This window comes from Erinaceus europaeus, chromosome 20 (genome assembly GCF_950295315.1).
Source record: "Erinaceus europaeus chromosome 20, mEriEur2.1, whole genome shotgun sequence".
Lineage (NCBI taxonomy): Eukaryota > Metazoa > Chordata > Mammalia > Eulipotyphla > Erinaceidae > Erinaceus > Erinaceus europaeus.
The window spans coordinates 41,933,474-41,942,545 of NC_080181.1; the positions used below are offsets into that span (position 1 = coordinate 41,933,474).

Sequence of the window (9,072 nt, forward strand, 5' to 3'; positions counted from 1 at the left end):
TAATCTGTTTAAAAGACATTTTAGAATATGCAACTGGAATAAACAAACACACATAAACAAGAATAGAGGAGCTCAGTGTCTCAGCTTAATCAGAACCTCTCCATAATTTTCTGTTACATAGTACAATTAGCTAATTCAATTACAAGTAGCTAATTCTTGCCTATTGAATGTCCTTATTTTAAAGGAGACACCTGTAGAAGCCCAAGTTCAATTTGCTTTGAGTTTTCATCAACCAAGTTTGATTTTCAGCAGATTCATATCTACCAAGAATATAGCTCTCCCATACAGAAGTGTTCTAGTGACTTATACAGAGCCTAAACTTAGCATCTAAAGGCATGAGTGCTTTTGCATAAGCATTATGCAATTTACTCAGACCAAGACTATAATTTTGTTCATTCACTTCACACAGTCACACACGTTAGAAAGAACCATCCATTGTCATCATAGTCCTTAATGTACCAAAACATAGAAAGTATTGAATGCTGATTGACTTAGTTGACTCAGGAGCTTATGGAGACTGAGAAGTACCAAGATCTGCCAGTTTTATGTTAAATAATCAGGCAAGTCAATGGTTCAATTCATTTCTGTTCTGAAAGACTGCTGTTAGAAAGGCTGAATGGCAAGAAAAGATATGAGTTCAAGCTCAAGAGAAATTGTCCTTTTGGTCCTGAAATGAGCGCAGCCTAGAATGTTTCCTGCTGTGACTATGGACTGTAAGCTCAGACTGGCAGGGATTCAAGAGTTTACACAGGCTCCTGTGCTAAATATGTATAGGTATGGCTGCCTAGGTCAGATTAATGGGGTAATCAGTTAATTGAATTTATATACTCTCTTCAACTTTGGAAGCCATTCTCTGCTTTAATTCAGCTTTTTAGTCCTACTTTCAACTCTGACACCATCTCCACAGAAAATTTTTTTTGCCCTCTTGTGTGTTAGCTATTAAGCTCAGGCCAAAATTATCCAAGTCATGAGCCCCATGGAGCATATATAAAATAGACTTCCTAGCTTTTCCACCCTAAGATCACTAATTTCAGCTGTTCTATTCCTACTATTTGGTTCCTGTTTACTAAACAATCCGCACCTGTTTTACATTTTACTGCCTTTCAGCCACAAAATTGCAGACACTATTATTCCATCCTATTATTCCATTCTTTCCCATGGCAGATGACCTTGCGAGTGTGTCCCAAAGTCTCACTTCTCCAGAGCCCTACATCACTAAAGACATATAAAAACATACTGGGGGTATGGATCCACCTGTCAACACCCATGTCCAGTGGAGAAGCAATTACAGAAGCCAGAACTCCCACCTTCTGCACCTCAAAAGAATTTTGGTCCACACTCCCAGAGATAGACAATGGGGAAGCTTGCAATGAAGAGGATGGGAGGAACTCTGGTGGTTGGAACTATATGGAATTATCTCCCTATTATCCTATAATCTTGTAAATTAATATTAATTCCATAATAAATAATTTTTAATAAAAATAAGAGATGCCCCTCCCCAAAACATTTAATACATACTATTAAATTAAAAAACAGTTTTCTTAAAAAATAAATGTTGTCTGTCCTGGGAAGACAACCCCATCAATGTATCCTGGAGCCCCGCTTCCCCAGAGACCCACCATACTAGGGAAAGAGAGGCAGGTTAGGAATATGGATCGACCTGTCAACACCCATGTTCATCTGGGAAGCAATTACAGAAGCCAGACCTTCCACCTCCCAGAGGGTTAAAGAATAGGAAAGCTATCAGAGGAGGGGATGGGCTACAGAGTTCTAGTGGTGGGAATTGTGTGGAATTGTATCCTATGGTTTTGTCAATGTTTCCTTTTTATAAATAAATTAAAAAAAGAAAATTAGCAAAAGTAAAAAAAATTAAAGTTGTCCTTTTTGGACAAGAGAGGTGATATCTCTTGTTTTTATTTTGTTTACCAGAGTACTACTCTGCTTTGGCTTATGGTGGTGGGAAGGATTGAACCTGGTACTTTAGATCTTCAGGCATGATACTCTTTCCATAACCATTATCTGTCTAGCTCCCCACTAACCAAGCAAACTGATCTCAGATATCTCTCATGGTCTCCTTATTTGTCTGTCTGTATCTCATTTTTTATGTGTCTCAAAACATAAACAGTTAAATCTTAGAGTACATAAAAGGTAAAAATTGGTGCTTAATATGATCAGATCTATGGGAGTTACAGTTCATGGTATTTGTATACTTTTCCATATTTTGGAGCTACTCTCTGCCCTGATTCAGCCTTCTAGTCTTATTTCCAACTCTGAAAACTTCTCCCCAGGCAATACCTTTAGCCCACCTGTGTGTTAGCTCTTAGGCTCAGACAAAAATTAGTAGTCATGGGCCCCTTGGAATATACCTAAAATAGACTTCCTAGGTTTTTTTTTTCAAAATTGAGACCCCAAATTTTATCTGGTCTATTATTACCTTTAGGTTCCTTATTAATAAGTAATTTTCTCTGCTTTATATCTTTTCAGCCACCAAGTTGCAGGTGCTGCCATGATGCCAACCTGATTTCCCTGGGCAGACGACCTCACCAATGTGTCCTGGAACCCCACCTCTTCAGATCCTTGCTCCACCAGGGAAAGATAGAAACAGGATGGGGTACTGATCTACCTGCCAACACACATGTCCAGTGGAGAAGCAATTACAGAAGACAGATCAACCTTCTGTACCCCAAAATGATCTTAGGTTTGTACTCCCAGGGGGATAAAGAATAGGAAAGATTCCAATGGAGGAGTTGGGATGTGGAACTCTGGTGGTGGGAATTGTGTGTAATTGTACCCCATTTATCCTATGGACTCTTTGCTTTAGTCAATACCTCAAGGGACTTGATAGTGCCTTCTCATACTGGGGATGAGGAATTTTTCTCTTAGATCTACTTAATGACTATAGTTTAGTCTAATCTAATCTAGTCTGCTACTCACCTATGGAAATACCTTCAAATATATCCAGATATAATGCTTTACCAGCTATATGTGCATTACTCAAACCAGTCATGTTGACACATAGAACTAGGCATTATACCTACTATCCTATTTGACACTGAGGTAATAGCAGATAGTTTTCTATAACTAAAATTTAAATTAATATTTTTGGTTTCTAAATATGACCTTGAGATTCTCATAGGGTAGGAAGATTTCAAAGAATTATTCCTCTCATCTTACAATAAATAATAATTAAAATAGGCAGAGGAGAGAGCATAATTTTTATGCATAAAGACTCTCATGTCTGAGATTCTGAAGTCCCAGATTTCACCATCATAAACCCTCACACCATCATAAACCAGAGCTAAGCAGTGATCTGGTAAAAATTAATAAATAGATAAAATAGACACCCAGAGATTAAAGAATAGGAAAGCTATCAAGGGAGGGGATGGAATGTGGAGTAGTGGTGGTGGGAATTGTGTGGAGTTGTACACTTCTTATCCTATGGATTTGTTAGTGTTTCCTTTTTACAAATAAAATTTAAAAAGAAAATAGAATAAAATAAATTTAAAAGATAGAAAACTAATTAGGTCTATTAAATTGAATAGAAATTCTGAGTAAAAGGAGACATAACCTTGCCTGTGTTTCATTCCAATAGATAAAACTATGTTTTGAAATTATATAGACTTCCAATAGCTTGTAATTACCTCTACTCTACTTAATATATCCTTACATAATGCAATCAACCATAATTGTTGGTAATTAAATAGTGTATGTCACAATAAAAATAGTTTGTTTTGTTATTTTTAGATGAATTCTTATAGCTTTAAACTAGTCTTAGTCATTCAAAAATTGGAGTTTTTAACCCCAGGTTTTCCAAATAGTTCACTAAATGAGTTACAGGTAAAGGTCATTTTCTTCAACTTGTGGAAAAGAATTGTTCTAAGTACTCTAACACACATGTACTGTTGTCATTATTTGAGTTATTTTAATGTGATTCTGGTAGAATGCATCTACATTTCCAAATATCTAGTATTGAAAGCCAAGTAGACTCAGATGAGAGTAGTGTGCCTGCTATGTCATGCAAGAAAAATAGGCCCCAGTCTGCCTGACAAAGCATCAGAGGGGTTCTGTTGACTGGCTACGGAAGAAGGGCAAATGCTAGAAGAAGAAGAAGAAGGGGTTCAGTGCTGCAGAGAAAACCCCCCGCTTGTCTCTCTCTTTAGACCTGAAATAGTCAGTTGGAGAGAGAAGTCGCATGAATGACAAGAAAAACAAAAACTTGTGGGTTCATGAAACTGGTAAGCTATGATCATCAGAACATGTTTACATGAGACCAGATAAAGAGAGAAAGGAGAATGCTACCTTTGTGGCTTTTGATCCATTGTCAGACACTTATGGTTGCAATTTTATAGTCATTAACTTCTGGGAGTTAAAAAACAATTTTTCCTTTGAATCAATCTACTGGTTAGTGATAGTTGAAAAGGGTCTAGGCTGGGAAAGAGTGCACTTTGCAGACACCTATCATGGGGATGTTAGAAAAAGACCTGCACGGTGGGGAGGTAGATAGCATAATGGTTGTTCAAACAGACTCTCATGTCTGAGGCTCTGAAGTCACAGGTTCAATGCCCCACACCACCATAAGCCAGAGCTGAGCAGTGCTCTGGTTGTCATATCTCTCTCTCTCTCCATCTCTCTCAAAAATAAAAAATAAAAATAAATATTTTAAAAAAGAAATAGACCTGCCCACCCACCTGAAGGATGGACTGGTGGGAAGTGAGACATTCACGTGATTCTGCAGAATCAGGTGCCCATCCAGCCAGAATCAGTCATATTGGCTTGTGCAGGCTTGAGATTCCAACACACATTCCTACCTTAATACAAAGTCCCTGCTCAAGTTTCTCCATTGGCCGCTTCTCTGAAGTGAAAAAAAAATTGGTTGAGCTATGCTTAGCATTATTTTTCCCTCTTTTAAGTTAGGGCTTCAATGTTGTGCAGTTTTAAAACATACTTCCACTTTGCTTCTTAGTTATAAGTAGTCCTCTCTGTGTCAGACTTGTGGTCTGAGGTTAAGGAGGTGGGGGGGGGAGTGTGGGCTGCTGGCTGGCTTTTCTTGAAAGATAAGCTCATTGTGCAAGTTTGCTAAAATCACATCTTGGCTTAAGCCTCTGGGTGGTTGAGGATGAAACACTAAAATAACTCATGTCTATCTCTAACATTTCATACTTGAAAATGGACCATTTTGCTTCCTACAGGGAGATGAGGAAAGACCCCATGTGTCCACAGATGTGCTATAAACCATTCCCCCCAAAACACTGTGGAAAAATAATACTTTCATAAATAAGATGGAAACTATTATCTTTTTTCTCTATTTATGATTTTCCATCATCTGGAAATGTTTTATTTTTTTTAATTTCTTTATTGGAGAATTCATGTTTTACATTCGACAGTAAAGTAAATACAATAGTTTGTACACAAATAACATTTCTCAGTTTTCCATATAACAATACAACCCCCACTAGGTCCTCTGTCATCCTTCTTGGACCTATATTCACCCCCACCACCCACCCCAACTTTGGTGCAACACGCCAATTCCAGTTCAGGTTCTACTTGTGTTTTCTTTTCTGATCTTATTTTTCAACTTCTTCATGAGAGTGAGATCATCCCATATTCATCCTTCTGTTTCTAACTTATTTCACTTAACATGAATTTTTCAAGGTCCATCCAACATCGGCTAAAAATGGTGAAGTCAACATTTTTTATAGCTGAGTATTCCGTTATGTATATATACCACAACTTGCTCAGCCACTCATCTGTTGTTGGGCACCTGGGTTGCTTCCAGGTTTTAGCTATTACAAATTGTGCTGCTAAGAACATTTGTGTACACAGATCTTTTTGGATGGGTGTGTTGGGTTCCTTAGGGTATATCCCCAGGAGAGGAATCGCAGAATCATAGGGTAGGTCCATTTCTAGCCTTCTGAGAGTTCTCCAATCTGCTCTCCACAGAGAGTGGACCAATTTACATTCCCACCAGCAGTGCTGGAGGGTTCTTTAGACCCCACAATCTCTCCAGCATTTGCTGCTGTTACCTTTTCTGATGTATGACATTCTCACAGGAGTGAAGTGATATCTCATTTTCGTTTTTATTTGCAGGAAATTATTTATTTTGAGTCAATATATTTGCTGTTATTTAAGAGAAACCTGTCTCTTTGGCACAGGCACAGTTCAGTGTGCTGGTAGTAGTTCCACAATTTAAGCACAAATGTCATGTTTTTAAAAATTTATTATCTTTACGCATTTATTGAATAGAGACAGCCCAAAATGAAGAAGGATGGGGTTGATAGAGAGGGAGAGAAACAGACACCTCTACACTGCTTCACCATTCCAAAGCTTTCCCCCTGCCAGTGGTGACTGGGGGCTCAAATCCAGATCCTTGCACATTCTTGCACATTGTAACATGTGCAGTCAACCAAGTCCGCCACCACCTAGTCCCCCAATTTTTTTTGTGGATTTCCACAGTGTTTAATTATATCAACCAGTTATGTAATTTCAAACACAAAACCAATCTCCTGTAAGTTTTGAGATGACATTCAGTATCTTTGAAAATTTGAGCACAAATCTAATTATATTTTCACAAAGAGGAGGGTGATTGCAGTTGCTAAACTGGAGATATCAAAATCCAAAATACTGATCGTATTCATTTAACCACAGGCCAATCTTATTTAAATAATGATCGTTTGACAAAAACATTCTATCTGCCACCCACGATCTGAATTCTGGTGTATGAGATCAATTTAAATATGGTATACAAAAAAAGTCATAAGACATTTCTATTCTGTAATAAATAAGACAGTGCCAAATATTACTCATTAGTCACTTTTCTGAGATAAGTTATCAACTCTGCTCTTTCTGACTTCTTCTTGATGCCAGTGAAGATCATTTTGGGTGTACTTCTTGGGATTCCCCAAGTACTCCATCAGTGTCTCCTCTCCCCAAGTGATGCCTTTGTTCTTGTTGGCATCCTTGTAAGAGAATCCAGCAGCCTGACCTGTCTTTCATCTAAAGAGATTGTGGAAATTTGGTCCAATCTTGTGTTTGCCTTCCTTTTCCATGGGTGTGGCACTGGGCACATTTCTGAACAAAAATCTTCATGTCCTTTTCAACATAACCCATTTTTAAATCTCTCTTTTCTCAGGTGATAGCCAAACATGACCCTCACCAGCTGGATGTCCTGCTCTTTAGGTCTAAATTTCATGTTTTAAATGATGCATAGAGGGGCTGGGTAGTGGCAGAGCTGGGAGACCATGCATGTTCCCATAAGAGGTGGCTTACTTTCTTTGTCACTTCTATCCACACCTTCCCTCCCAATGTCTATGTCTCTATCCAAAATGTGTGTGTGTGTGTGTGTGTGTGTGTGTGTGTGTGTGTGTGTGTGTGTGTGTGTTGTTTTCGCCGGGTTATGTTGTTTTCACCGGGCTGGCTTCACGGGCAGGTAACAGACAACCAGGGACTCATAGTTGAGCTTTAGGCAGTATCTCTTTATTCATGCAGGACGCAGCACAATCTAAGCCGAGCTGAGCTAAACTAAAGGTAAAGTACTCTAAAACTCACAGTGCTGTCTTTATATATACTTCCCAAGTAGGGTGGAAACAGGATGTGACATAGAGAGGGTGGAGAGAAAAGTGACTGGTGAAAATCAGGGTGTGACAAAGAAGGGATCAGGGTTTGACAAGGAGGGGGTGGAGCAGGCGAGAATCCTATCACTGAACTACAAATGCCCTGGAGGGAGGTGGAACTTGTTAACAGTGGTTATGTAAATAGAATAGTGTTAAGCAGGGGGAATTTAAACCAAATGAAACAGAAGGGGTATCATGCATACCAACATGTGTGTGTGTGTGTGTGTGTGTGTGTGTGTGTGTGTGTGTGTTCTCCTACTCCAGGGTTTATCACTGGGGTTCAGTCTTGGCACTAAAAATTCACTGGTGGCCATTTTCCCCATTTTATTGGATAAGAAAGAGAGAAATTGAGAGAAGATGAGGGGGAGAGAGAGGGAGGAAGAAAAAGAGATATTTTCAGACCTGCTTTGCCCCTGCTTTGAACCCTTGCATGGATTGTCGTGCTTAGTACTATCTGTGCTTACCTGGGTATGCCACTGCCCAGTCCCCTAAGTAAAATATGTTTTTGTAAAAATCAAATAGATGTGTAATGGAGCTCAACTTCCTCAGAGCCCCACCCTACTAGGGAAAGAGAGAGGCAGACTGGGAGTATGGAACGACCAGTCTATGCCCATGTTCAGCGGGGAAGCAATTACAGATGCCAAACCTTCCACCCTCTGCAACCCACAACAACCCTGGATCCATACTCCCAGAGGGATAGAGAATGGGAAGGCTATCAGGGGAGGCGATGGCATATGGAGATCAGGTTATGGGAATTGTGCAGAATTGTACCCCTCTTATTCTATGGTTTTGTTAATGTCTCCTTTCTTAAATAAAGCAAAATTTAAAAAATCAAATAGATGATGCTTAGTTGGGCTGGGCAATAACTCAGCTTGTAGGGCACACACCTTAAGTTGCTTATAGCTCCTGAGTCTAACCTTGGCACAAATAACTACCAGAGCATCTGGGGAAAAGCCCAGGGATGGTGCAGCAGTGCATTCTTATATCTGCTATTCTCTTTATCTCTAGCTCACACTCTGCTTCTCTGTCTCTAAAATAAAAAAGAGGGGAGGTAAGAAAGATAATAACCCTTATAAGTATACAATCCCATGAGGGCCCAGTACTACACAAAAACAAACAAGCAAAATAAAAATCTGAATAAAGTCAGATATCAACAGATGATTGTAAGGGTTTCCAGTTGACTTTCTGGAGTTAATGCTTACAGAATATTCTCAGAATAAATAACCTAGCTCTTGGCTTACCAGACTCCCGCTTTACAAGTGAGAAAAGAAAAAACATGTGCTTGTAGGCTCAGCAACCTCAGAATATTAAAAGATAAAAGAAAGGAAAACCACTAAAATCAATAGGTACTGCACATGTGATGTCCTATGGAAAATTCTTAGCTCTATTTTCTAGCCTGCAGATGCTCTAAATGGTACTATTAGAATCCTCATATAGGGCTGGGAAGATAGCATAATGGTCC

General features: G+C 39.1%; 1 pseudogene; it reads right to left on the reverse strand.

Moving 5' to 3' along the window:
- Positions 1 to 6,796: 6,796 nt before the first annotated feature.
- Positions 6,797 to 7,107, reverse strand: LOC103123422 (cytochrome c, somatic-like; annotated as a pseudogene).
- Positions 7,108 to 9,072: the final 1,965 nt, after the last annotated feature.